This window comes from Macaca nemestrina, chromosome 8, assembly GCF_043159975.1.
Source record: "Macaca nemestrina isolate mMacNem1 chromosome 8, mMacNem.hap1, whole genome shotgun sequence".
Classification (NCBI taxonomy): domain Eukaryota; kingdom Metazoa; phylum Chordata; class Mammalia; order Primates; family Cercopithecidae; genus Macaca; species Macaca nemestrina.
This window is the reverse complement of record NC_092132.1, coordinates 144,248,538-144,275,197: the sequence shown is the minus strand read 5'-3', so window position 1 is coordinate 144,275,197 and position 26,660 is coordinate 144,248,538. Positions and strand designations below refer to the sequence as shown.

At 45.7% G+C, this 26,660-nt stretch overlaps 2 long non-coding RNA genes and 1 other non-coding gene across 11 annotated transcripts in view; 2 read left to right on the top strand and 1 right to left on the bottom strand.

Moving 5' to 3' along the window:
• Positions 1–16,019, bottom strand: part of LOC112428264 (uncharacterized) — a 42,807-nt gene extending 26,788 nt beyond the window's left edge. For 4 of the 9 annotated variants that reach the window (XR_011606403.1, XR_003020269.2, XR_011606406.1 and 1 more), the window contains exon 1: positions 15,431–16,019. This is a non-coding gene — a long non-coding RNA (uncharacterized lncRNA). Of the gene's footprint in view, positions 1–1,543; positions 3,341–15,430 lie in introns of those variants that run through there. The other 5 variants (XR_011606404.1, XR_011606405.1, XR_011606402.1 and 2 more) reach the window with 3 other exon arrangements.
• Positions 12,075–26,111, top strand: LOC139355624 (uncharacterized). The gene is made up of 3 exons (XR_011606411.1): positions 12,075–12,378; positions 23,501–23,634; positions 24,789–26,111. It is a non-coding gene; the product is annotated as an uncharacterized lncRNA (long non-coding RNA).
• On the top strand, positions 19,481–19,584 carry LOC112428276 (small nucleolar RNA U13). The gene has a single exon (XR_003020281.1). It is a non-coding gene; the product is annotated as a small nucleolar RNA U13 (small nucleolar RNA).
• Positions 26,112–26,660: the final 549 nt, after the last annotated feature.

Here is a 26,660-nt window from a genome sequence, read left to right as displayed (position 1 = left end):
TTCATAAAGAGTTTGCATGGAGTGGGAAGATTAGGAGAAAGGCTAAGAAATAGTTCTGCAGGTCAAAGAAAAGCAGATCTCAATTTAAGTAAGTCGGATATTAGAAAAAAATTTAGTTGGGCCGGGCACAGTGGCTCATGCCTGTAGTCCCAGCACTTTGGGAGGCCGAGAGGGGTGGATCACTTGAGGTCAGGAGTTCAAGACCAGCCTGACCAACATGGTGAAACCCTGTCTCTACTAAAAATACAAAAATTAGCTGGGTGTGGGGGCACATGCCTGTAATCTCAGCTACTCGGGAGGCTGAGGCAGGAGAATTGCTGGAACCCAGAGGCAGAGGTTGCAGTGAGCCGAGATCATGCCACTGCACTCCACCTTGGGCAACAAAGCTCGCTCAATAAACAAAAACAAAAATATATTTGATCCCAGGGCTATTAAACATTGCAGTGGGCTCCTTCGAAGGTCATAGAGATAGAGGGATTTCCAAAGAAGCCTTCCTGAGTGATGTGTGATTTGGAGGACAGGATAAATACCTGGTAGCTTCCTCGCAGGTGGAAGTGAACCAGACCAGAGCACTTTCTCTGAGACTGTCATCTGCACAGCCCTCCTGCTGCATCTGCCCCTCTTCCCCTTACCAGGTCCTGCGGAAGAGAGAGGCTGGGAGGTCTCAGAAAGGTGGGAGATACAGAAGCACCGGTCCAGGAAATCAAAAGAGAAATCAAGGGATGAAAAACTCCAACAGATGGACCAGTGAAAGGGTCAGAAAGGGGTTAAGTAGAGTCAAAAGAAGCTCCATTTAGATTTCAACCAAGATCAGTACCAGCTATTTCTCAAAAGCTTTTAAGACAGCATGTAACTTAGCAACTGACCTATGTTTGTTTTTTGTTTTTGTTTTTACCCATGTCAGTTTCTCAGTAGTTACTATCAGCAACAACAACAACAACAAAAAATGCTTAGAATTGTGCATTTACTGAGAGATGGGAAGCAAGGAATAAAAATTATGGGCTATGTCCTGTTTGGCAAGGTTGTATCAAGACAGGACACCAAAAAGCATGAGCCAAACATCCAACCCTTGGGATTCTCAGGAGAAAAATTAAGTCCTGAAGGCTGTCCCTGAGTCCAGAAATGCTCTTAGGAGAGTACGTCCCAGGAGAAGGCCTCAGTGGGACATTTCCTTGAGATGCTTCAGGAAAGAAGCACTTGCAGGTTTTACTTCTCACTTACCTAAAAATCAGCACCAAACTAGGCAAGTTGTCTACACAGACTCCTTTGTTGTATTCCACATTTCCCAGACAAGCCCTCCCCCTGGACCAAAGAGACTAGGAGAGAGTTCAGGCTCTTTTATAGCTGACTTGAACCCCAGCCCTCCATCCTCACCAGACTCAGCTCTCCCCTTAGTGAAGAATGTTTTGAAAGGCCATAGCCCATGAGCTCTCCCAATTGTCAGGGATGACTTTTCACTGGAATGATAGAAATAGCCACATTACATGCAGATCACACACATGCACATATGCATACACACACACACACACACACACACCCCTACCTTGACCTCTGTTTGCTGTGCAGTGGAGTCAAGCAGCAGTTCACTGTGGCTATTGCAGGGACAACTCCCCGGCTCCTCAATAGCTAGGTGGCATAATGTGCATATCAGCACCACCCTGGCGGACAGCTCATAGCAGCCCCATCCTTGCGCTTTTCCTAGAAATTTGTTCAAAACTCTCAGTCGGTCGTGAGAGGGAAGCAAACTTCCTAGTTGTCCGCTCAGCCACTCCTTTCACTATGCCATGAGGCAGAGCAAAGAAGTTCTGTGACCCTTATCTTAAAGAGGGCTCTCACGCTTCCTTCCCCAAGGACAGCCACGTAGCTTTGAGAGAGAGAGGTGCCTCGAGGCAGGTGGTTATGTGCACTGGTTTAGACCTCAGTGATGCCACGAGGAATTCCAGGCCTTTCTATCTTTGCACTGTGCCTTCATTTGCTAATTGGTTTTTGTCATCTAACAGTCTCAGGATAGCTGACCCTGCTCCAGATGCCACATCCATATTTAGGAAAGACAGACAGACGGGAGAAGGGAAGTCATTCTAGCAACATCTGTCCATTTTATTAGTCCTTGAAATGCCCAGAGAGTTCCAATTGGGCCTTAGTGGCTAGTACTGTCAGAAGATGACTTCTAGCTGCAAAGGAAGCTGGGAGAGGGAATATTTAGATTTCCCAGCTTTTGTAGTTAAAAGAGATGGGGGGGGGGTGAGGGGGTTCATGTAATCACTTAATGCATCTGCCAAAAACAAAAAAGATCACTGCTGTGAGGCTACTTTCTCATCTGTAAAATGCAGTCATTCTAGCATTTATTTTGTAGGGATGGTGTGAAGCCACACAGCATGGTTCTCATAGGATGCAGGACACACAGGCTCATAGATCCCAGGACAAGCACTGAGAAGTCCATAGGCACTGCAGGAGATGAGCAAACAAAACTCTGGGTCACAATGTGGTGCTAATGTCTATAAAGAATGTCTAATGTCTATAAAGAAACTGTGAGGCTACAGCAAGGCACATCAATATAAATGTCATCAAAAGTGTGAGTCCTTTCTATGGGCAGGAAGGAAGGAGGCAGGCATGAAGCAGATCTGGGAAGGGCACCTTAGTGAAAAGGAGTCAGGATCTTGCTTACCCCCCAGGTATTATGAAGTCTCCAGGTGAAATCCAGAGCCAATATTTCGGGGAACAGATCATTAGAGGAGGTGGTTGGTAGGGGCAGATGCAATTCAGGGGATGGTGATCTCACTGAAAAATCCAGGCACAGCCCATCCACCTGCATTTCATGGCGAGGAGAAAATGGCAGTCTGTCTTTGCAGACATCCAGCCCTTCTGCCCCTCCACATGGTGACATGCATAGCCACAGTGCCCTTTCCTAGGCAAAAAGTACTCTTCGCTGAGAACCTTTTCTGAACAGCCTGCTTGTTGGTATAGCTCATAAAATGAAGCTTCCTTATTTAGTCAACAGATTGAATTCACATCAACTTTCTACCAGGTACTGTGGGAGACACAGAGAAACCTGGAAGAACAGATACTGAGAGAAATGTGAACTTTTGTTAAGTACCAACTTCCTGTCAAGCCCAGTGCTGGGAGCTTTGGGCTCATCACCCCATTTGGATTTCAGAGATCACTATTACAAAGTGAAAAGCAATAAATTGCCCTGAGAAATGCAGATGATAATGAGGATAGTAATGATCACAACAGCTAACAGACCTTGAGTGTTTACTGTGCACCAGCTACTGTCCTAAGCATTTTGCATGGATCGCCTCCTTGAGCTAATGTACTACAGAGAGGTCTCTTAATGTTTCCCCCCTCCCTTTCTCAGTTTCCCCCTAATCATCCCAGCTTCCCCTCCCTAAGATTCCCTCCAGGGTCTCTGAGCCTGTCTTTGGTCTCCGTCCATAAAGTGATTCTGGGAAAGAGAAGAGGTTGGTGGAACTCCCAATAAGCTGAGAACCCCCCAGGGTGGTGTGGGTTGGTGCCTTGGCCCAAACGGAATTGTCCACGGAGAAGAGCAGGGAAGAGCAGTTTCCCCAGAGAACGGCGAACGGATGCATTAAGGAAGAGGCAACCTCAGGAAGTGATCCATCACCCGTGACATCTAAAATGGAGGTGGGAAGAATCAGAGGACAGTGACAGACAGAAAGCAGCCCCCTGATGAGTGCCCAGAAAAATGAAACAATGAGCTCTTCGCAGTTCTCCCCGCTCTGACTCCCCGGGTTCCACCCACAGACTCAGAGCCCCTCCTAGGAGCTGGGTGCTGAGCTCAGCCTGGCTCAAGGCGAGGACTCCAAGTTTTAAGCCCAATTAGATTCTCTATTTGCTACTTGACCCTTGCTCTCTTAAGTAGTGTCTACACAACCCCAGATCATCTTATCAGTTGAATCCAAAAATTCAGCCAGTCATTTACCTAGAGGTCTGGGCTCCAAATCTTTGGATCGGTTTAAAAGGATGCTTTTATTGGATTGATTAAATTGACCAGATGGTTTTTTCCTTCATTTTGGCATGGCCTCAGGTCCATATCTGGTTACAGCATTTGAGCCTGAGGGTAGGGATGAATGAGGAGTGAATATGCATCTTTTAAACAGTGTTCTGCTGATCGCACTTTGCTTTAATAAATTAGAGTAAGCCCACTAGGTTGCTGTGAACCACATCTATGGAAAGAGACTCCTCCCTATTGATGAGCCTTCTTTAGGAACAACTACAACTTTTTATTTTTTTTTCTGGGAGAGAGGCTGACTCTGTCACCCAGGCTATAGTGCAATGGCGTGATCTTGGCTCACTGCAACCTCTGCCTCCTGGATTCAAGAGATTCTCCTGCCTCAGCCTCTCGAGTAGCTGGGGTTACAGGCATGTGCCACCATGCCCAGTTAATTTTTGTATTTTTAGTAGAGACAGGGTTCCACCAGCCAGGCTGGTCTTGAACTCCTGACCTCAGATGATTCACCCGCCTCAGCCTCCCAAAATGCTGGGATTACAGGCATAAGCCACCGTGCCTGGCCAGTAACAACTACAATGTATAGAGTACTTTACAGTTTATAAGGCCCTTCCACTTACCTATTCTGCTAAAGCAGAACAATTTCTGAAATATATGCAAGAGGATTGTGGGATGAAACAAGGGATTTTTCCAAGACTAATAAGGGACTGTTGGTATAGGTTACAATTGGAACAATATGCCAACTGTAGCAGGCAGCCTCTAAAACAGCCCCCAGATGTCCACACCTCCTGGTATTCATACCCTTGTGTAATTATCTCCCCTTGAGTGTGGGCTGGGTTTATTGACTCACTTCTAAAGAAGAGAATATGGCAGAAGTGATGGTATGTCACTTCCAAGAGTCAGTTATAAAAAGACCGTGGCCAGGTAGAGTGGCTCACTCCTGGAATCCCAACATTTTGGGAGGCTGAGGTGGGAGGATTGCTTGAGTCCAGGGGTTCAAAACCAGGCCAGGACAATAGAATGAGAACCCTATCTCTACAAAACAAAATTAAAATTAGCTGGGCACAGTGGTACATGCCTATAGTCCCAGCTACTCGGGAGGCTAGGGCAGGAAGATCCCTAGAGCCCAGGAAATCAAGGCTGCAGTGAGCTATGATCACACCACTGCACTATAGACTGGTTGACAGAGTGAGATCTTGTCTCTAAAAATAAGTGTTTTTAAAATTTAGAAGTTAAACAAAGGACTATTGGCGGGGCAGTGCCTCACGCCTATAATTTCAGCACTTTGGGAGGCTGAAGTGGGAGGACTGTTTGAGGCCAGGAGTTTGAGACCAGCCTGGTAACATAGCAAGATCCCGGCTCAAAAAAAAAAAAAAGGACTATTGTTTCCTTCTGGGGTTCATGTCTCTCTCTCTAGAGCAAGGCAACCACCACGTCACAAGGCAGCCCTGTGGAGAGACTCACATGGCAACAACGTGAGGCTTGCCAACAGCCAGGAGAGTGAGCAGAAAAGCAGACACACCTGCTTTGGACCATGAGCCCCTGGCCAACACCATGACCCCCTGACCGCAGCCCCCATGAGGGACCTTGAGCCAGAATCACCAACCAAGCTGCCCCCAGCAAGCTGACCCACTTATAAACTGGGAGATAATGTTTGCTGTTTTCAGCTGCTATATTTTGGTAATTTTTGATGCAGCAATAGATAGCTAATATCCTGATTTTCACATGTATCGACCCCCCAGCTGTGGACAACTATTAGATCTCTTCACATTCACTTAGATGTTAGCACACACATTCATTCAGTTCAACAGACACACACATGTAGGTATTTCATACATGTTAGGATGCTAAACATATCATTCAAATATAAAATGTTATTTAAATGTACACAAAGGTTCTCAGATGGCATCTTACTCCAGGCTCCTGAAAAAGCAGAGCTTGATGTCAACCTCTTTTGGTAGAGACGGAGTCCCACTATGTTGCCCAGGCTGGTCTTGAAGTCTTGGCTTCAAGCTATCCTCCCTCCTCAGCCTCCCAAAGCGCTGGGATTATAGGCACGAGCCACCATGTCGAGCCTGAAGCAAATCTCATACCAACTCATTGCTATGATTTATTCCCAGAACCTCAGCAGTGAAGTGGGGGAAGGGAAGCGAGGCAGGGAAGGACAGAAACAAATACAAAGTTGTGTGTTACCGAGGTGGCTGCAGGGTCACAAAAAAACACAGCCAGTTGCTTAGTCACACAGGAAGTCTCCAGAAAGACCATACTGTGCTCTAAATGCTTGTGTCCCCCCAAAATATGTGTTGACATCTTAAGCCCCAAGGTGATGGTGTGAAGAGGCCTTTCGGGAGGTGATTAGGTCATGAGGGAGGGGCCCTCAAGAATGGGATTCGTGTCCTTATAAGATACCCCAGAGGGCTCATTGGCCCCTTCTGCCATGTGAGAACACGGTGACAGGACAACCATCTGTGAACCAGGAAGCAGGCTGTCACAAACGCTGGATCTGCCAGAACCTCAATCCTGGATTCCGGCCTCCAGAACTGAGAAATATATTTCCATTGTTTATGAGCCACCCAGACTATGGTATTTTGTTACAGCAGCCAAACCAACCAAGACAGTCCACATGCGGCCATGGCACCTTGCACAGCCCAGGAGAGCCAGACAAAGTGAGTCATGTATTTCCTGGCTCTTTCCTGTCTCCTGGCCCTTCTTAGTCAAAATTCACCCCACGGGATGTTAAAATTCCCTACACTTCCCAGCGGCGTTCCCCACCTCCTCCGGGCAGCCACTGGGGAAACCAAGTCCTGTCCCCTATGGCATGTGGTCAGGTCGCCCAGCTTGGAGCTGTCATGGCTATCCCCACGGCAGACGTCACAGAGGCTTCACCAAGGTCTGGCCCTCGCTGGGGAGGCTGAGACAGATGGCAGTGTTAGGAGGCAAGGTGACAGAGAAAGCAGCTGGGGTTCTCTGCTGATCAGACAGCCAAGAACCAGAGGGAAGTGAGACTAAGCAGATCGGGGCGGAACAGAAACTGGATCTGGGGAAGATGTACGCAAAGACAAATGCCTGCTCATTGGGGTGCATGGTTATATTTGAATTGTGCATGGGTATATATACATTCGATGTTACACGCATTGGCTCAGACTTTTCTATTTGTCCCTGAGCACGGGGCTGAGCCGCCCTGCACGGAGGCTTAGGAGAGGGTTCTGCAGCTCTCAGCAGCCTTGTCTCATGGAGCCACACTCCTCCCTCAGGGGAATGCCACCTTCCTGGAAACCTAATATTGCTAATTTCATTGTCTGATTTCATATCATGATGTCACCAAGAAAACAGGAAGAAGGGAGCTGACTCAGGATGCAGATACAACCTGGACCTCAACCACGCCTACCAGGCTCTGGTTGCTGGGATGGCCCTCAGAGTTGCCCCAGATGGAGGCAAGGGACCAGGCCTCTGTATTCCTGTATCAGCTGGTCACTGTCAAACCACCCCCTGAGAGGGAGTGAGGAAACAGCCTTGGAAGAAGCAGTTCCCCATTACCAAGAGCAAATCCCAGCTCTGAGCCACTTGCAGCCAATGTTCCCAGGAGCCAGGCGATGGGTGCATCAGGCCCACAAAGGGAATCTGCTGGAATGCTACAGTAGCCACTGCAGTTGGCCACCATCTTGCCTAAACTTCCTATGTTAAGAATGACAACTTTGGGCCGGTTGTGGTGGCTGGTGCCTGTAACCCCAGCACTTTGGGAGGCCGAGGTGGGCAGATCACGAGGTCAGGAGTCCAAGACCAGCCTGGCCAACATAGCGAAACCCTGTCTCTACTAAAAATACAAAAAAAGTTAGCTGGGCGTGGTGGCGGGCACCTGTAATCCCAGATATTTGGGAGGCTGAGGGAGGAGAATCGCTTGAACCTGGGAGGCAGAGGTTGCAGTGAGCCAAGCTTGTGCCATTGCACTCCAGCCTGGGCGACAGTGTGAGACTCTGTCTCAAAAAAAAAAGAATGACAACTTCATCTAACTTTGAACACAGTGATTCAGCCTAGACTTTTCCCCCAGGATCAAAAAGTCTTCCAATTGGGCATCACAGAAGATTCCCGAGAAGTGCTTTGATTGATCACAGGAGGTTTCCCTCCGAGCTCAGTTGACTTCCTGATTCACTAGAGCTACAGGGAAAGGAGCACAGATAACCCCAAATTCCAAAAACATTTTCTGTCACAAATAATCCGAAATACAGGTTGGATTTCCGTAGCCACAATTCCTGGATTTGGTTGTACCTCCCGGAGCAAAGGGATAAACCCAGAGATTTGCCCCAGACCAAGAACACTCCACCCCTCTTGTTTCCCTAAATCTAAAGACGCTAGTAAAATAAAATAAAATAAAATAACCTTAATCCTAGGTCAGAAAATCTCACAAAATCCCCCAAATGTGGCCAGTCTCCTCTCATCACTCTCCTTCACCTACCTTTTTTTTTTTTTTTTTTTTTTTTTTAAATAGACCGGGTCTCACTCTGTTGCCCAGGATGGAATGCAGTCGCGCAATCACAGCTCACTGCATCCTCAACCTACTGAGCTCAAGCGATCCTCTCATCTCAGCCTCCAGAGTAGCTGTAACTACAGGCATATAACATTGCACCCAGCAAATTTTTTAATTTTTTGTAGAGACAGAGTCTCACTATATTGCCCAGGCTGGTCTCAAATTCCTGGCCTTAAGTAACTCTCCCGCCTCTGCATCCCAAAGCACCGTGATTACAGGCATGAGCCACCATGCCAGGCCCCCACACCTACCCTTTATCCTTGCTCCTACAGTCCGTGCTGGAACAAAGGCTGCAGGGCCCTGTCACTGTGCTCATGAAACCCCAAACCTGCACGCTTACCAGGCCTCCAGGAGTCTCCTGCTCCCCTAAATCAGAGCTTCTTGAAGTGCAATCTGAGGGCTTTGGGGTCTGACATGGGAGGAAATAGATTCCTTATCCTGGATTTTTGCAGAGCAGCTATTTTGGTGTTTGTCTTGCTATTGGTTGTTAATCTGTTTCACATACTGGTCTGTATGTAAAACATAAAATGTTTACTGAAGAAAGGTCAAGAAAATACATTTGGGAACTGTTCCTCTTATTCAATATTCAAGTGATCGGCATCCACGTCGCATCGACGTCTGCTTCAGTAACTGGGCTTCCTTTCTGTGAGCACAGGCTTATCTCTCTGATACTTGCTGATCAGCCATTTTAACCCATTTAGACACTGCAAAGCCTCAGCAGTATCTAGCCACATTGTGTGACTGTTTTTTTCATTGCATTCCTTTTACAGTTGCTTTCTAGCATGGCAAGCAGTATTTGCTCCCCATCAACATTTATGCCATAGTCTTCATTTCAAATAAATACATTTCAGATCATTATGTGAAGGAATTTAAAGAAAACTATTAAGTAAATAATAGAGCAGGCTCACAGTTATAGCAAAAACCATGCAGGTGGTACAGAGATGAATGCCATCCTCAGTGGAACAGTTACCTCCTGCTGGGTGTTCCATCTGCGGTCCATCATCCAAGGATTCTCTGTGACAGTTCTCCACCTTGTTGTGCATAAGAACCAGAGACTTTAGTTCAACACGTTGGAGAGGGGGACCAGGAATCTGCATTCTTAACAGGTGCCTCTGGTTATTCTGATACTTGATTATCCTCTTCCCAGAATATCAATTCTCCAAGTCCACCAGACCAAGAGCTCCTTAAAAGCAAAGACCATGCCTTCCTCATACGTAGCTGTAGAATTTACATATGGCAGCTGTATTAGTCTGTTTTCACGACGCTGATGAAGACACACCCAAGACTGGGTAATTTATAAAGAAAAAGAGGTTCAATGGACTCACAGTTCCATGTCTCTGAGGAGGCCTTGCAATCACGGCAAAAGGCACGTCTTACATGGCAGTGGGCAAGAGAGAATGAGAACCAAGCAAAAGGGGTTCCTCCTTATAAAACCATCAGATCTCGTGAGACTTATTCACTACCATGAGAACAATATGGGAGAAACTGCCCCCATGATTCAATTATTTCCCACCGGGTCCCTCCCACAACATGTGGGGATTATGGGAGCTGTAATTCATGATGAGATTTGGGTAGGGACACAGCCAAACCATATCAGCAGCCCTCAAATAAATATTTGTGAAATACAGTCAGGCAGGTAGGACAGAAATTACACAAATTCCAAATGTCAAGCTGGGAAAGGTCTTTACATTTTGCAAACAGAAAGTGAAACTCAAAGAGGTTAAATTCCTTGGGTATGGCCCTTGACTGGTAAAAGGCAGAGCTGGAACTGAGGCTAAATATCTGAGCTCCAGGCCAGCATTCTTTCCCTTACGGTCCTAGAGCACTGCCTCTTGAGTCAGTGATCCTCCCAGGTTGGAGATGGAGTTGACGGGATCTTAGAAGATCATGGGCACATAATTCAGTTAGCTTGGTTCACTCTATTCTATAGCATAATTTTAGCCCTGAATTTTGCGTAAGTATAAGGGAGATGAAGTGAGGCTGCCTAGAGAGGTCTGCATGACTGGAGGAAAAAGAACAAGCAAATCTACTCTAATGGGTCAGTAGCAAATTCAAAGCAGCATTTACCAGGCACTGAACACGCCCTGGAACCAAATGAATGCAATATCTCAGTAACATAAAGAAGCTGCATCCCTCCCCAGCTTAGAGAACATGAGGACCTGTGTAGCCATCTTTATCCCCACTGATGTCCTGACTTATTGCTGTAATTGCAGGGCCTCATTAAACACATCCCCAGGAGATAGCATAGTGCAGTAGTGAACATGCAGGCTCTAGAGCTAGATGCCTGGGTTCAAATCCTGACTCTGATCTCACTATCTCAATAATTTTAGTCAATTTTTTTTTTTTTTTGAGACAGGGTCTTGCTCTGTCACCCAGGCTGAAGTGCAGTGGCGCAATCTCGGCTCACTGCAACCTGTGCCTCCCAGGTTCAAGCAATTCTCGTGCCTCAGCCTCCTGAGGAGCTGGAATTATAGGCATGCACCACCACACCCAGCTAATTTTTGTATTTTTAGTAGAGATGGGGTTTTGCTATGTTGGCCAGGCTGGTCTCGAGCTCCTAACCTCAAGTGATCCACCTGCCTTGGCCTCGCAAAGGCTGAGATTACAGGAGTAAGCCACTGCATCAGGCCAATCTTAATCAGTTTACTTAGCATTCTCTCTACCTCCATTCTCTCAAGTGTAAAAGTGGGTTAATAGGAGTTCCTACTTCATAAAGTTGTTCCTACATCAAGGGTCAGAACAGTGCCACCTAACATGCACTAGGCATTTGGTGTTAGCAACTATAATCACCAATCAATCAATAATCACCAATCAAACACCTTTGTTAGGCACCATGAGAGATACAGAGCTGCCCTACAGGTACATGCAGTCTGAAGGAGGAGGTGCAAAGTGTACGAAAAATTACTGTAATTCAAGGGGAGACAGTAAGCGTTCTAAGGTTGTGCACATAAACAGTTACCATGTAGGAGCATCTACCTTGAGGTAGATAGTCCAGGCATTCCCATTTGACAAGCAATAGAACTAAGGCATAATGTGGTTACTTTACTTACCCACAATCACACAGATACTGAGTAGTACAGCCAGGCTTTGAAGACGGGCTTCTCTTACTGCAAAACCTGTCCTCTTCACCATAGTACAGGATACACATTGCCTGATAACATGCTATATTGTAGGTGCAGCTGTGACCGTTTCTAAATAAACTCCATCAATAGACCAACACTCCTCAGTGTTGACCTCACCAAACCCAATAAATCTCCAATGTATGTGCTAAACAATTACTAATTCAATTAATTACTTAATTAGCTAGCAGATACACTAATGCATTAAGAAGCCCATAATACCTAATTATACCTATTAGTACCAGCCTAATACTAATACCATTAGGCTGAGATTGGCACAGTGCATTCCCTGATACCTAGAACAATGCCTGGTACATAGTATAGTATGCATTCAATAAATATCTGTTGACTAAATAAACTTACTCCTGGTTTGTGCTCATTTTTAGGTTCAAATGTCTTTAACATTTTTATTATTAGAGTTAGTATTTTGTGTGTAATTAGGTGCCAGACCTTATAAGGACTACAAGCTTCCTAATATTAACACAACATCTGCCCTTTCCTAATTATTGCATCAATTGATGACAAACCAAGGATCACAATAAAAGTTTATATCTTGTGCAACTCTACCAGGAGCCTAAGAAAACACCTCGTCCAGGCAAGAACAAGGCAGAGACCCTTGGACGGGGCAGGGGCAGGGCCAGAGAGAAGGCTGATGGACTCTGAAAAGAACAAAACTTCCACAGCAAAGAACATTTCAGCAGCCTAATTAAGAAAAGTGGACGGGGAATTAGAGATGGAGCCATCTGCCAAAAGATAAATTAGAACAGGTATGAAACCACTGACCCACTTTTTGTATGCTATGATCTTTAGTAAACACAGCCACAGTGCAACTTATGTTCCTATCAGCTGGTACGCAGGGAGAAGAAACCATCATAACAAACCCTGCTCTAAAATATGTTCTGGTCTCTTCTACCTTGCAAGGAAGTTTCTAGTCTCTGCACAACATGAACAGTCAGAGTCCTAGCAGGAAATGGATGGCAGTGCAAGCCAGGCAAAAGAGGGGAGATAGCAAGAGAGTATTCACAGAGGTGGCAGCAAGACTAGAAGAAACTAACAAGGATGGTGCAGTGCCCCAGGGCTAGCAACATGGAGGGCGCATTACCACCCCAGGATTCAAAGGCACAAGGGATGGTCTTGGTGTCCAGAACCTGGAGAAAGTAGCTGTGTGGGGAGGGACTCCTTAATAGGAGCTGTGACCTTTGGTTCTTTGGCATGGGGTGCAGCAATACAGCGAGGATAAGCCAGAGGGATAAACACCCTGCCACCCTCCTCCTTGTGGTGCCTCCTGTGGGCCAGATCTAACCAGAAGCCAGAGGGCCAGGGTGACCCAGTAGAGAAAAGGACGGACTTCCAAGGGGCTCAAAGACTCTTCTGGGGGGAGATGAAAATATATGCTATTCTGACTGTGATGATGATTTCAATGGTGTACACGTATCCCAAAACTCATAAAATCAAACACTTTAAGTATGTGTGGCTGGCCGGGCGCGGTGGCTCAAGCCTGTAATCCCAGCACTTTGGGAGGCCGAGATGGGCGGATCATGAGGTCAGGAGATCGAGATCATCCTGGCTAACCCGGCGAAACCCCGTCTCTACTAAAAAATACAAAAGAAAAAACTACCCGGGCGCGGTGGCGGGCGCCTGTAGTCCCAGCTACTCGGGAGGCTGAGGCAAGAGAATGGCGTGAACCCGGGAGGCGGAGCTTGCAGTGAGCGGAGATCCGGCCACTGCGCTCCAGCCTGGGCGACAGAGCGAGGCTCCGTCTCAAAAAAAAAAAAAAAAAAAAAAGTGTGGCTTATTGTTCACCATTATACCCCAATAAAGTTGTAAAATATATATATAAACAAAGTTAAACCACAAACTGCAAAAATCACTGCAGTGAGCCAATAAAGGAGTATTATCTACAAGGTAATGAGGATCCCAACAAATCAATTAAAAATACAAATGAAGCAATAGAAAATGGGTACAGAGCACATCCTCGGAAAAAACTGTTCTGTCTCAAGAAAATGTAAAAATTCACCTTATTTACCTGCGGTTTTGAAGGAACAGCAATATCTGTAAGGGTCACTGGTGAGAATTCGGTCCTTCAGTTGGGAAGAACACGCCTCACAGAGCATCCTAGCAGGACCTCCATCATCCTAATCACACCTCCAGCATCTTAACCGGACCCCCAGCATCCTAATCACACCTTCAGCATCCTAATCACACCCCTGGCATCCTAACCACACCCCCACCATCCTAATCACACCTCCATCGTCCCAACCACACCTCCATCGTCCTAATCACACCCCCACCATCCTAACCACACCCCCAGCATCCTAACCACACCCCCAGCATCCTAATCACACCCCCAGCATCCTAACCACACCCCCAGCATGCTAACCACACCCCCAGCATCCTAATCACACCCCCAGCATCCTAACCACACCCTCAGCATCCTAACCACACCCCCAGCATCCTAACCACACCCCCAGCATCCTGATCACACCCCCAGCATCCTGATCATACCCCCAGCATCCTAATCACACCCCCGGCATCCTAATCACACCCCCGGCATCCTAATCACACCCCCAGCATCCTAACCACACCCCAAGCATCCTGGCCACACCCCAAGCCCTTCTAACTCATCCTGCCAGACTCAGCATCCTAGGTGCTACCTGGCCTGTCAGATCACCAAATTCCATATGCAGAACAGAAGGCCCACTCCACATGTACATATGTCCTTGAACTGTATTTTTTCAGTCCAATGGTTTACAAACTTTCCATCTTATTGGGTTGTTTTTTTGTTTGTTGGTTTTTTGTTTTTTGTTTTTAACAGGGTCTTGCTCTGTCATCCAGGCTGGAGTGCAGTGGTGCAATCATGGCTCACTGCAGCTTCCAACTCCTGTGCTCAAGTGATCCTCCAGCCTCAGCCTCCCAAGTAGCTGGAACTACAGGAGTGCACACCAGGCCCAGATGATTTTTAAATTTTTTGTAGAGGCAGGGTCTTATTCTGTTGCCCAGTCTCATCTGGAACTCCTAGGCTCAAGCGATCCACCTGCCTCAGCCTCCCAAAGTGCTGGGATTACAAGTGTGAGCCACTGTACCCGGCTTCATTTATACTTATATTACTCAAACCCAATGCAGAGAAGGGATTGTTATAATCCTCAGGCCAGGATAGAGCTCCATGGAGGTTTGGACCACAGTCTGCACTGCTATGGTGAAGGCACACCTATCCTTCCTGCTGTGGAAACACAAACTCCTTGAGGCCACAAGGGCATCTGTTCCACCTAGCCCCTCAGAACGGAGCACGTGACTTCCTGCCCTGCGTCCAGAATCATATCTCGAGTTTTATTACAGGCACTTTGCAAAACACTTCCAAATACGTTTTTTTCCCTTTGTTTTTGTTGCTTTCTTTTCTTTTTGAACCAGGGTCTCCCTCTGTCACCCAGGCTGAAGTGCAGTGGTTTGATCATAGCTCACTGCAGCCTAGAACTCCTTGGCTCAAGCTATTCTCCTGCCTCAGCCTCCCAAGTAGCTGGGACCACAAGTGAGCACCACCACACCCAGCTAATTTGTTTTATTATTATTATTATTATTATTATTATTATTATAGTATAAATAGGGTCTTGCTAGGTTGCCCAGGCTGGCCTCGAACTTCTGGCCTCAAGTAATCCTCCCGCCTCCACCTTCCAAAGTACTGGGATTACAGGTTTGAGCCACCCCTCTGGCTCGAACGTTTTTCTTATTCAAGTTTCACAAGAACCCTGATCTGGTATCACAGTTAATGTTATTATGACCCTTATTTGACGACTGCAAAGACTTGCAGGTGAGTGATTGTACCCGAGGCTGTCCGGTTCATCAGGAAGGGGACCTGAGCCTCCCGCCTCCTGCCTCCACGTGCAGCGTTTTCCCCAGAGCCCCGACGAGTTTTGGAAACCAGAGCTGCAGGCGACTGCCGCTTTGTGGAGAGAGCTGAGGCGAGGCTAGGCGAGCTGGGGTGGGCGCGGCCGGATGCAGAGCTGCAGGGTTCCTTCTCCTTCTCCGTCCCCCTCTGCCTGGCGGTTCCACTCCGCCTGCCCGCGGCGGACTGAAACTGACAGGCTCGCTGGAGAACTGGAGCAGAGGCGGGAGGGGGCGGGGACAGGAGGCAGAGCCCGCCTGGAAAAATCCCAGGTGGCCGTGGAAGGAATAAGGGGAGAAACAGGAACATCTATAGGAAAAGGGACATTATGTGCACATTTCGTGTCTCCTCGGCTTTCCAGCTTTTCTCCCTTTAAGCCTTTATTAAAGGGAAAAAATGAACAGATAAATAGTTCGTTTATTAATTATTAACAAACAAGTGGCACTAATGAATAGCATCATTAAAGGGCATTTTGTGAATATTAATGTGTAGTTGTAGTCTAAATAAGGTCTCCGTTCTCCCCTTGGCCAGCCAAGGTCTTTCCCATTCTTGTTCGAAAGTCATCTATCTTAATTACACCGCACCCCCGCGCCCCCGCCAGCCCCGCCAATTAAAACCCCGCAGTCACAGCCCCTATTCGGCATTTCCTGTAGTCCTTATCACATAGGACACTATTAACACATGATTTTGACGTTTATTTTCATTGTCTGTCTCTGTGCACTAGAGCAAACGTTTTATAAAGATATGAATTTTTGTATTTTGTACACTGATGTGAACAAGTACCTGATAATGCCATAGGTGGACAATAAATATTTGTGGGAAAAAATAAAATAGGCCGGGCGCAGTGGCTCATGCTTGTAATCCCAGCACGTTGGGAGGCCAAAGCAGGTGGATCACTTGAGGTCAGGAGTTCAAGACCAGCCTGGACAACATGGTGAAACCCTGTCTCTACTAAAAATACAAAAATTAGCCAAGTGTGGTGGTGTGCTACTCCGGAGGCTGAGGCAGGAGAATTACTTGAACCTGGAAGGTGGAGGTTGCAGTGAGCTGAGATCGTGCCACTGCATTCCAGCCACTGCATAACAGACAAACAGAGAGCCAAATCATGAGTGAACTCCCATTCACAACTGCTTCAAATAGAATAAAATACCTAGTAATCCAACTTACAAGGGATGTGAAGGACCTCTTCAAGGAGAACCACAAACCACTGCTCAATGAAGTGAAAGAGGACACAAACAAATGGAAGAACATTCCATGTTCATGGATAGGAAGAACCAATATTGTGAAAATGGCCATATTGCCCAAGGAAATTTATAGATTCAATGCCATCCCCATTAAGCAACCAATGACTTTCTTCACAGAATTGGAAAAAAACTACTTTAAACTTCATATAGAACCAAAAAAAGAGCCTGTATGGACAAGACAATCCTAAGTCAAAAGAACAAAGCTGGAGGCATCACACTACCTGACTTCAAACTACACTACAAAGCTACAGTAACCAAAACAGCATGGTACTGGTACCAAAACAGAGATATAGACCAATGGAACAGAACAGAGCCCTCAGAAATAATACCACACATCTACAACCATCTGATCTTTGACAAACCTGACAAAAACAAGAAATGGGGAAAGGATTCCTGTTTTAATAAATGGCGCTGGGGAAACTGGCTAGCCATAAGTAGAAAGCTGAAGCTGGATCCCTTCCTTATACCTTTAAAAAAATTAATTCAACATGGATTAGAGACTTAAATGTTGGACCTAAAACCATAAAAACCCTAGAAGAAAACCTAGGCAATACCATTCAGGACATAGGCATGGGCAAGTACTTCATGTCTAAAACACCAAAAGCAATGGCAACAAAAGCCAAAATTGACAAATGGGATCTAATTAAACTAAAGAGCTTCTGCACAGCAAAAGAAACTACCATCAGAGTGAACAGGCAACCTACAGAATGGGAGAAAATTTTTGCAATCTACTCATCTGACAAAGGGCTAATATCCAGAACCTACAAAGAACTCAAATTTACAAGAAAAAAACAAACAACCCCATCAAAAAGTGGGCAAAGGATATCAACAGACACTTCTCAGAAGAAGACATTTATGCAGCCAACAGACACATGAAAAAATGCTCATCATCACTAGCCATCAGAGAAATGCAAATCAAAACCACAATGAGATACCATCTCACACCAGTTAGAATGGCAATCATTTAAAAAATCAGGAAACAACAGGTGCTGGAGAGAATGTGGAGAAATAGGAACACTTTTACACTGTTGGTGGGACTGTAAACTAGTTCGACCATTGTGGAAAACAGTGTGGCGATTCCTCAAGGATCTAGAACTAGAAATACCATTTGACCCAGCCATCCCATTACTGGGTACATACCCAAAGGATTATAAAGCATGCTGCTGTAAAGACACATGCACACGTATGTTTATTGAGGCACTACTCACAATAGCAAAGACTTGGAACCAATCTAAATGTCCATCAATGACAGACTGGATTAAGAAACTGTGGCACATATATACCATGGAATACTATGCAGCCATAAAAAAGGATGAGTTCATGTCTTTTGTAGGGACATGGATGCAGCTGGAAACTATCATTCTCAGCAAACTATCGCAAGAACAGAAAACCAAACACCACATGTTCTCACTCATAGGTGGGAATTGAACAATGAGAACACTTGGACACAGGAAGGGGAACATCACACACGGGGGCTTGTTGTGGGTGGGGTAAGTGGGGAGGGATAGAATTAGGAGATATACCTAATGTAAATGACGAGTTAATGGGTGCAGCTCACCAACATGGCACATGTATACATATGTAACAAACCTGCATGTTGTGCACATGTACCCTAGAACATAAAGTATAATAAAAAGAAATAAAATAATTTTAAAAAGAAAAAAAAAGAAAAAGAAAAAAGAATACTACAAGTGAGAGTGAGAGGGGTTCCCACCATATGCCACCACCCACTTCCTGTATTCCTCCTTTCTGTCATCAAGGGCTTGCAAGAGAGGCAAGAGAGGTGAAGGGAACCTCGCCTCAGCCATGAGCTGTGTCCTTCCCTCTGAGCAGGCTCTGGAAGTCTCCACTGCAGAGCTCCTGGCTGCTACCCTCTGGCACTCTGACGCCTTGGGTGACATCCTCCCATGCGGGCACATAGTTTCAGAGTGGAAATAGCCCAGTGCTCTTATTTTACAGGACCCCGTGAGACACAGTGGCCTTCCCAAGGGTACACAGTGAGCTCCTGAGTCCCTCTCTCCCTCTCTACCAGTGCACAGACACTTTGTCAGTCGGTGGCCAATGGCCTGGCCCTTGGCAAATGCTGGAAGGTGGAAGCTATATTGAGGCCTGGCAGCCTCTACTGTCTGTGTTCTCTTCTCCTGTCACCCCAGTGCTGGTCTTTCCTCTTTCCGCCTTCTCAGAGCCATGATGTACTCAGTGATTCATCAGTGATTGCATTTGTCCAAGCAGACAAACGCCTATTTCACTCCAGACTCCAGGGGAGGAGGTGCTGGCCTAGAATTGCAGTCATCAGAGAGCTAAGTAGACAGATATTTTGCAGAGGAGGATCATCTCGTCCAAACTCTAATACGTGCTTTTTCTAAAGAGCTTTCAACTTTTTAAACCCACAGGACAGAGCAGAGTCCAAAGCCAGAGAGGAAATGACTGGTCCAGGATCTCTCTGGGAGTCAGGGTTGTAGGAGTCCAGGTATTCTGATTCCCAGTTCTCCATCTGCAGATTTTCTCTTCCCTCCGTTATCAACATATCTTGAGAAGAGAAGAGCCACATAAACAAGAACATTTTCCAGCAGGTTTTCCCTGTATCTTTCCAGCTCGAAGTAAGCCTGACATATGGATGCTTATTCTCACTCCTATCTTGAACCTCATCATCAGAGGCTGCCAGAGTGAACTTAGAGCAAGAGATTAAAAAAAAAAAAAAAAAAAAAAAAAAAAAAAAAAAAACCAGTCCTTAAAACAGGCCAGATCCTTTTGTGGTTCATAAGCATGATGATTGGGTCTTCAGGCTATTGTGTGAGATGTGCCTTGCTCAAACTATGATATGACGTCTGCACATTACCCAACTGATGGGAAGAAAAAGAAAAAAGGCCAGGGACAGCAGCTCATGCCTGTAATCCCAGCATTTTGGGAGGGTGTGGCAAGAGGATCACTAGAGCCCAGGAGTTTGACACCAGCCTGGGCAATATAGTGAGACCCTGTCTCTAAAAAAAAAAAAAAATTAAATTAGCCAGGTGCGGTGCACGCACCTGTAGTGGGAGGATCACTTGAGCCCAGGAGGTCGAGGGTATAGTGAGTTATGTTTGTGCCACTGAACTGCAGCCTGGGCAACAAAGCTAGACCCTGTCTCATAAAACAAACAAACAAACAACCCCAAAACAGGCCACAATTATTTCTATTTGTTGAGCATCTAATATGTGCCAAGCACTTCCAAGTATCCATCCTCTGACATAATCTACACAGCAATCCTGCCATATCGGCTCAGAGACCACAAAGCCAGGAAGGATCAAAGCTGGCATTTACACTGAGCACTGCGTGACACCAGAGCCCATGTTTTTTGCTCCTTAAAATCTTAGCTGCAGTGGGCAACATCAAAATGGAGAAAAAGACCTTCAGGGAGGTGACCCTCTTGTCCCTCAGAGGCTGCCAACTCCAAAGGAGTCCCTTCCATCCCGCATTTCTGGGTTAGGTTTTCCACAGCTCCTGTTGCCATGGCATTAGGGGCTCTTGTCACCATTTGAAAACTCAGAAGAGGAAAATAAGAGGGTTCAGCTCTTTGATTCAAGAGCTGACCAGTTCAGGGCTGAGCATGGTGGCTCATGCCTGTAATCCCAGCGCTTTGGGAGGCCAAGGCAGGCAGATCACCTGAGGTCAGGAGTTCAAGACCAGACTGGACAACATGGTGAAACCTCATCTGTACTAAAAATACAAAAATTAGCTGGGCATGGTGGCAGGCGCCTGTAATCCCAGCTATGCAGGAGACTGAGGCAGGAGAATAGCTTGAACCTGGGAGGCAGAGGTTGCAGTGAGCCGAGAGCTGAGATCACGCCACTGAACTCCGGTCTGGGTAACAGAAGAAAACTCTGTCTCAAAAAAGGAAAAAAAAGAAGAGCTGACCCTGACCAGTTCTTTTAAAAGATCAACTCAATCTGGTCTTTGAATGAGGGTTAGAAATTAGGGACAGATGATGGCACTTGCAGGCCTTGAAGTTATTCAGCTTCTTGCTCTAAGAAGTTCTGTTCACTTTTCAGACATGATCTCATTCTCCTCCCCAGGATCATAGTGGGAGAGCAGAGAGGGGATGGGGACAGTTCTCTGTAGGGTCAGATGAGGAGTGAGGCTCATGCCTCCACCCCTGTGGCAGAACCTGCTCCCTCTCCTCTCTTCTCCTGCCTGGCATGAAAGCTAAGGTTATCACGCCACTGGCACTGTTCCAAGGAAGCTGGAATTTACATGAGAGCCATGGTTTGCACCATCAAGTTTAAAAGATCAAGAAACAGGGTCAAGTGTAGTAGCTCATGCCTGTAATCCCAGCACTTTGGGAGGCAGAGGTGGGCAGATCACTTGAGGTTAGGAGTTCAAAACTAGCCTGGCCAACATGATGAAACCCATCTCTACTAAAAATACAAAAAATTAGCCAAGTGTAGTGGCGGGCACCTGTAGTCCCAGCTACTTGGGAGATTGAGGTGAGAGAATCACTTGAACCCAGGAGGCGGAGGTTGCAGTACTGGGATCGTTCCACTGCATTCCCGGCTGGGCAACAGAGTAAGACCTTGTCGAGAGAGAGAGAGAGAGAGAAAGAAAGAAGTCCCCATGTCTATAGACTATTAGAGCTGAGAAGGACATCCCTGTTCCAAGTTTATCCTCCTACTCAACACCCACCTGGCATCTTCCAGAAGGGCAAACAGGAGCCCAGAGGGATGAAGCAAATGGAAGAGAAGGAGTTCCTGTTCAAAACAGCCTCTAGGTATCACGTCCCTCTTTCCTACTCCAGTGAGGAACATTTTCTATGCCCCCTATAAGATGCTCAGCATATGCTTTGTTCATCATTCTCTCGTTTGATTTTCTCCATGCTATGGTCTGTGTCCCTCCAAAACTCCTGTTGAAATCGTAACCCCCAAGGTGATGGTATTAGTAGGTGGGGTCTTTGGGAGGTGGTTAGGTCATGAGGGTGGATTCTTCAGAATGGGATTAGTGTTCTTATAAAGGAAACCACAGATAGCTCATTCACCCCTTTTGCCAGTAAGGATACAGCAAGAAGAAAGTGCCAACCATAAGCCAGAAAGTGGGCCCTCACCAGACACCAAATCTATCTTGAGCTTGGACTTCACAGCCTCCAGAACTGTGAGAAATAAATTTCTGCTGTTTATCAGCTACGCTGGTTATGGTCTGTTCCTTGGTTTCCCAATCTGTTACATCTCCATTTGTTACAGCAGCCCAAATGGACTAAGGCACTGTATCACCCTGCTTGCTCTTGGCGCAATGATACAGTGAAAAGAAAATGCCCTTTGGAATCAGACAGACAGGTTTAAAGCTCAGCTCTCCTTGCATTGAATAGCTGTGTGATTTTTAGCAAGTTTCTTAATATTTCCTCAAACTCAGGGCTAAGAACAGTCTGGACAGGTCCATTTTAAATCTAACACTCTCTGGTTCTCTGTCCTAGATTACTTAAAATAAGGTACTGGAGGACTCCAGCTCTTTGCTTTATGTGTTGATATTCTAGTACTTGTATTCCAAATGTTTTTAACATTCAGCTTTGCATTCCATGTCTCAAATGTACCACATTTTTATACTTAGAAACTATGGTTTACATCACATTGACCAGTTCTCAATACAGAGGGATCTGTTGGGAGTTCTGAAACAGAGACACATACCAATTTCCAACTTGGCCAGACCACTCAAAAACGAAAGGAGAAGAGACAGAGCTCTTGCTTATGGAGTACGCTTTTTAGTAACCAGCTTCCCATTTTGTAGGTGAGGCCAAGGATGTCAAACGTTGTTTGTTTAGGCATCTGTGAATTAGCGCTCCCAGCTCTTAGCCCAAACTGCAGAGGAAAATTCATTTGAAATTTCCAGTAGTCCCAGCCTTTGGCAGCATATAAATTAAAAAGAAAGAAATGGCCTGGGGGTGCAATTCTAGAACATTCTAGCACAATCAGTAGTACACTCAAAAATTGAGCACATTAGACACTATTTATTTATTTATTTATTTATTTATTTTTCTTATTATTATTTTTTGAGACAGAGTCTTGCTCTGTCGTCCAGGCTGGAGTGAGGGGCATGATCTCGGCTCACTGCAACCTCTGCCTCCCGGGTTCAAGTGATTCTCCTGCCTCAGCCTCCTGAGTAGCTGGGATTACAGGCATGCACCACCACACCCAGCTAATTTTTGTATTTTAAGTAGAGATGGGGTTTCACCATGTTGGCCAGGCTGGTTTCAAACTCCTGGCCTCAGGTGATCCATCCACCTTGGCCTCCCAAAGTGTTGGGATTACAGGTGTAAGCCACTGCGCCCAGCCTAGACACTATTTAATTAAGAATTCATCCAGTATTTTATTCATATGTTTAGACTAACCTCTCTACCTACCTGTTTTGTCAGAATCACTCTCAAACTCGTAGGGCTTGGAGAGCTAAGTAACATTCTAATAATTCAGAAGCTGTAAGTTTTCACACTTAAGTCCTTCAGTGCCCAACAGGCCTGAGCTAAAATCCCTGAGCAGGCCGGGCATGGTAGTTTCATTGTTAAAAGTAACTTTGTTCTTGTTTATATCATGGACTTCCCCCTACCCTGAAGGACAGGGAAAGTATCTATCCCACAAAAACTTGCACTTGGGAAGTGCTCCATATTATTTCTGGGCTGTATTTTGTTATTGGATCTGTTTGAAATACGGAATTAATCTCCTTATAGCCTCTTTTGTTCCTCAATTTCCCCATCTGTCATTTCTTTTCTAGTTTCTATCTAGTTGTGTATCAATCATCTATCTACAGGTGTGAAGAATCAAGCAGTCTCTAAACATGGTTTTCTCCATTGTCTGTCACCCCTGTGAAGCAGGCAATAGTCAAGAGGAGGAAATTATTGTTCCAGCTGAGAGGTCATCAGTTAAAGACCCTTGCATAGAAAGGTAAACATGATATCATCTCAAAATGCTCCTTGCAGGAAGACTAATAAATGTTGCCCCAAGGAACCCTTTATACACAGGATCTTGGGCTCCAAAACTGGCTTCCAAGGAGTTTTGAGTCCTTCTATTAGGTTGGCGCAAAAAATAATTGCTTTTAATGGCAAAAAAACCACAACTACTTTTGCACCAACTTAATACTTGCCAAAGATCTCCTACCCTGGTAGGACCTTTGTTCAATGTAACTACAGGACATCCTTCCTACCAAAGCAAACAACACAAATCAAGCAATTAAGTTATAAAATGAGGCTTGGCACCTAGAGGAAATAGAACAATGATTAAGAAGGAATCCAAACACCTAATAAAATAGAATCCATAAACTGGCAGACTATGTTCTCAACCTACTGCCACCAAATGTCATCTGACACATGTGGCTCAGAGTGGCAGGAGTGAGTTTTCAAAATGCTGTTGGTTGAAGAAGCTCCATAGATTATTTTGGGGTACTACTTGTGGGGTTCAATAGCAGGTCAAGTTTGCTTTGTGTCTCTGACAAATGACCTAGACCCATCTCCTGACGAGCAATGGAGTCTATCAGAATGCTTTTAGCTGCAAGTAACAGAAACCCTTGTTCAATCAATAAAGAACTTTATTATCTCACATAACAGGAAGGCCAGTAGAAATGCAGGTTTCAGAATTGATTGATTTGGTGGCTTGGCAGTGTCACCAAGGACTCGGGTTCTTTTCATCTCTCTTCCCTGTCATCCTCAGAGTTGGTTTTAATAATAGAATGGCAGGAATAATTCTTAGCATCTCATCCAGACCCTTCATCATCTTCTAGAGGCAAGAAGCCTTTCCCTGAGACCTTGCAGTGCTAACCACCAGCCAAGGAGAAAGACACCCTTTCCCCAGTCAAAAGCACTCTGGAGCTGAGGGTGAGGTCATCTCTCCACAGGCACATGGTTACATGGGTAATGAAGGACACATGAACAAGATTGGGGTACTGTTAAAAAAAAAGAGGGGGGAAATAGAGTGATCATTGCACAAACCATGCTAGGACACAATGGAATGACTACTGAGGGATTGAATGCCTATAGGAGCATATAGGCAAGAATTGCATTGTCCTCAAACTGAGTAACGATATGGCTTTCCCTCCTTTCCAGGCAACACAAGGCAGTCTGTCTTAAGAATGCTAAAGGAAAGTCAAATCATCCCAAAGACGTGACAGCAATGAGTGGAAGTGACATGAAGGGAGCTGGGGGATGGGTGGAAGCACATGACAATTACTCATACAGACCCACAGGCTTTCTGCAAGGTCCTGAGCTGTCTTCCTGCCCATGGGGAATGGCAAGGAGGGGATGTGTCACTGGCTGTTTCCAGCAACACTGTGACTGCCTGATAAACCGATGGTGTCAGTGTGAGTGTCTCTGGCTTATTAAGTTAATGGAGGAAGTAAACTTTTTTCTGAATATGGAATGGACAAAAGCCAAGTTCAAAGGCAATAGCCAACTCAAAGCAGGATGATAAGTTTCCCTTGGAAGTAGCCTGACATCACTATCTGCAGACTCCATCATGGGCATGATTTGACATTTATCTAGCCCACAGTGATTAAAAGACAGAAATGCCTATTCCTTCCCATCAAAGACTTTGTAGAAACTGTTATTATTAATTGTTATGGCTTACCTACCTTACAGTTAACAAAACAACTTCCCATAAATGATCCCATTAATTTCATAAAACTTAGGGTATTTGTTGTTATCCTCCTTTATAGTTGAGGAAACTGACCCTTAAGGAAGTTAAATAACCCACTCAGGATTACGCAGTTGGTGAATAAGTCGACCTATACCCAGAATAGCCTTTCATAGAGGTAGAACCTCAACTTGTCTTTATTGTACAATGTGTGGCATCTCTGAGGCCCTGAAGGGTTGTAGAGGCTATCTTCCACCTTGATCTGAAATTGAGCTTGACTTTCCTACTAGGAGGAACATCCCATTGAGCTAAGGCACCATGTCTCCAAATGAGTCCTACCGAAAAGTTCACGTACTGCCTGGGAAATGGAAAAGAAACTGGAATCCTATTCTCTGCCAGTTATACTTCAGTGGCCCGCCATGCCTTCCCTTCAATCCAGAGCTATGTAGCTAGCTCTCACATGGAAATCAGAGGGCCAAGGTCCATGGAAAGAAAGAGTTACTTAGACATAAGGTAATTAGATCAGTTATGAGGAGAAGGAAGAGATGCTACAGGATTTTATCCTCCTTCTTACAGGAGTGCCTCAGGCTGCTGGAAAAGGAAAAGGGAGGCTTAAAACTCAAAGGATAGACAAAAGGGAAATGATTCCAAGCCTGGAGGAAAACCCAAAGGAACCTAAATTACACCTCTGGGTGCTGAGCCTTCCTTAAGATCCCGAGTTTAAATCATCAGCACAACTTGCGAAGGACATTGAATCAAACATTCAGAACTTCCCAGTCTAAACAGCGGCAGGCAGAGGTCCCAGCTTGTCTCCAAGGGGACCCTCCAGGCGCTGTCTTCGGTGCTGAAGCAGCGCAGCCTGACGCCTGGAACAAGCAGAGGCAACAAGGACCTTTCCAGGCTGCTCCGTGTTCTGTCTCTGATTTAGCTTCAAGGTCATAGCAATCCCTAAGCCTGGAATTCAGCTGCTTAAAAGGCAGAATTGGGACAAAGTGCCTAAATCTCCACCTCTAGCTTTACTCCCACCAATGGCACCAGCTTTTTGAAGGCTTAGAAAAATTATTTTTGAAGCTTCAAGAATTGTATCAGCCAAACTGCCAGGTCAGATAATTTGCCAATAACATTCCAAAAATCCACTTTTCTAGTCCCATTTTCTCTCTCAGTGGATCTTCCTTTCCCCGTCTCAAATGCTGCCCTCTTATACTGGGCCTCTTCCACAACCCATTTCCAACCTCCTATTGGAAGAGCATCTGGGAGACATCTTTTATAAGCCAGAGTGCATTTAAGTCAGTGTGGGCCTCCGTTTAAAACCTTACATTCAGCCAGGTGCAATGGGTCATGCCTGT